This window comes from Sinocyclocheilus grahami, unplaced genomic scaffold, assembly GCF_001515645.1.
Source record: "Sinocyclocheilus grahami isolate Dianchi unplaced genomic scaffold, SAMN03320097.WGS_v1.1 scaffold1039.1, whole genome shotgun sequence".
NCBI lineage: Eukaryota > Metazoa > Chordata > Actinopteri > Cypriniformes > Cyprinidae > Sinocyclocheilus > Sinocyclocheilus grahami.
In genome coordinates this window covers 215,109-218,235 of record NW_015506218.1, presented here as the reverse complement: position 1 = coordinate 218,235, position 3,127 = coordinate 215,109, and the positions used below count along the sequence as shown (strand labels likewise).

Sequence of the window (3,127 nt, the reverse complement as noted above, 5' to 3'; positions counted from 1 at the left end):
CCCACTGAAGCTAAGCAGGGCTGAGCCTGGTCAGTACCTGGATGGGAGACCTCCTGGGGAAACTAGGTTGCTGCTGGAAGAGGTGTTAGTGAGGCCAGCAGGGGGTGCTCACCCTGTGGTCTGTGTGGGTCCTAATGCACTAGTGTAGTGACGGGGACACTATACTGTCAACAAGCACCGTCCTTCGGATGAGACGTTAAACCGAGGTCCTGACTCTCTGAGGTCATTAAAAATCCCAGGATGTCTTTCGAAAAAAAGAGTAGAGGTGTGACCTCGGCATCCTGGCCAAATTCGTCTATTGGCCTCTGATCATCATGGCCTCCTAACAATCCTCATATCTACTGATTGGCTTCATCACTCTGTCTCCTCTCCACCAATAAGCTGGTGTGTGGTGGGCGTTCTGGCGCACTATGGCTGCCGTCACATCATCCAGGTGGATGCTGCACACTGGTGGTGGAAGAGGAGATACCCCCTGACAATGTAAAGCGCTTTGAGTGCCTAGAAAAGAGCTATATAACTGTAATTATTATTATTATTAAACAATGACAGTATTTTAATTTCAGTAATTTCATAATTGTGACGGATCGAATCAGGAACCTTTTGATTACCTGCCCTGAGCTTTAGGCACTACTCCACCCGTAAGTGGCCTGTAGCACGAAGCCGGTTTCAGTTTGCGTCTAGTTTGAGCAAACTCCGAGTTTTCGGGCTCTAGAAGGTGGGTTGGTTTTGAGTGGGTTTCGTCATCATGGTAACTTACGCTGCACGGCTACCCTGCTCCCAAGCAGGTTTTAATCGGAGTTAGAGATCGCAAACCAAAGCTGGACCAATCAGCTCTGAGCAAAGTAACATATATATCATATATCCCCTTTATCTCTCACTACAACTTAAAGTTTATAGTGATAAAAATGTAGAGACAGACCTTTTGCTGCTAATTGTTTATTATATTAATATTTTCTAGATTTATAATTATGTATAATTCATATCATACATTCATATAATTAATTATGAGTTAACAATTAATATTAAACTACATCTAAATACAAGGTTCAGTATATAAAGCTTTTTAAACTGATGAAGCTTTTCTTTTGAGCTCCTAGTAATATAAATCCAGTTGATTCACTTGCATTGATATAGTCAGTAGCTGCCTTCTCAAACTTTCACTGCAGCAGTGTTTATTCCTGCCTTGTAAATGTGTTTCAATTCATGCTATTTTTTCATAACAATCTCTTCATCTTCAACAGAGTAGTGAATTGCGCTGACTCTCGCAAGGAGTCAATCAAACCGATGCTTTCCATGTTGCGTGTGAATGGCAGGTGCACGCGCCTCACAAAGTCTGGATCCAACCTGAGTTGGCAGAGAATGTTTATACCGAGCATTGTGCAACAGATGATCCTGATCTAAACCGGGTTGGGTTTGTCAGGTGCATACTCCAACACTCAAAACTTACTCTGCAACTCTGAGTTTGTTCATCTCTCTTCGTGCTACAGGCCACTGAAAGCCCTACCTGTTTCTGATGCTCTTCAGCAGGTGGTGTGTGCCCTCTCCGAGATAAAGTCGAGTGTGTGTGCTTCTCTGCCTGACCTTGGCATGTCCGTCCAAACCTTGGCCATCGCTGCCATACTGCAACACTCCACCACTGACGCGCTTAAACTCCTGCAGAGACAAAACTCCTGCAAACACACACCAGACACCACTCGAAATCGGCTACAGCTTCCATGTACCAATAACATCACATTCAGAAAGCTTATGCATCTATTTGGCCATTTAAAGCAGAAATTCATGAGGAAAATGTGCATGGTGCAATACTAGTATATTGTGGGTAGTTGATATGTGGTTGCTAGTGTGTTCTAAGTGGTTTCCTTCAGGTTCAGGTCAAATGAGCCCATTTACAAGTCTCTATGATATTCTGGTCTCTATAAATGGCTTGGACTCCTCCTTCATTGTAAGTCTTTGTAATTCATCAGCAAGCCGCATGATTTGAGGTAGCAATCACGTCTGTAGCACAAATCTTAGATGGTGTGGGACAAGTTACATATTTAGGGTTAGGGGTGTGTTTAAATCCTCAACATTGTCGGGCCAAAAGTGGGCGTGCTAGTGCGTGCCAGGGCCAGTCGGGTTTCCACTGTCACTTCTGGGGCTTGATGGTGCCTCGTCGGTGCTCCCTCGGGGCCAACGACCCGGGTTTTTTGGCCCGACGAAAACCTTGGGCCAAAGCGGGCCAGCTGGGGCTAGAGGAGTGGTTATGAACAAAGGCGGAGTTTCTCTGCAGTCTGGAGAGCGTCAGCGCCACGGATCATTTCATAAAGTTAACATATAACACCAGCATTAAAGACTTTTAAAATAAATTGAGCTCAAAACTCACTTTCAGACAGCAGCGAGTGTTTGAAATAACTTGATCCAATGTGGATTATGATCACCATACAAGGCAGAAATATTTATAAGCGATGCAAAAGACTATGCACGCTAGCCATTAACGTTACCATAGTAAATACGACCGCTTGAAGAAATCAGACGTCAGCTTCTTATTCACTATTACAATCGTGTATTTATTTAGAAACATATTTTATCTGTCACAAGTCTCGTCTCGAGAGTGTAGCTCCGCCCGCGTATGTCATAAAAATATAGAAATGATCATTCTTTCTAAATGTGATGTACATACTATGACTACAAATAAACAGAAACAGACTCGACTGAGTAGGTAGGCTATGTTCATACTGCTTTATTTCTGTGTGACTAATTTTCAATCCTGATAAATGAATTCATTATGATCAATCTATCACTTATTATTGTAAAACATCGATGCTTTTGGATTTGAATCTCTAACAAAGCATGCAAACAAACGGCCGCTTTTATCATGTTCGTTTTGTGATCGCGCTAGTTCCAGTGACTCATTTCTTATTAGTTTTCTGATAACTTCTCTTTGTTGGTGAAATTATTGGGTTGCGTGACGTTGTTCCTGAGAGGCGTGTAAAGGGCGGGTTTTAGTGAAGCGCAGCGGAGCTTCTGGCCCGAAGGTGGAAACACAGCGTGATTTTGGCCTCAGTGCTACAGGTTCGAGGCTATTAGCCCCGCCCGGCCCGTTTAAAGCACTGGCTCGCACTGGCCCGACAGTGGAAAAGCGGCTAAT

The 3,127-nt window shown here is 43.7% G+C and overlaps 1 pseudogene; it reads right to left on the bottom strand.

Moving 5' to 3' along the window:
• The window catches only part of LOC107565998 (transmembrane prolyl 4-hydroxylase-like), a 19,731-nt pseudogene that overhangs the window by 3,610 nt on the left and 12,994 nt on the right, over window positions 1-3,127 (bottom strand).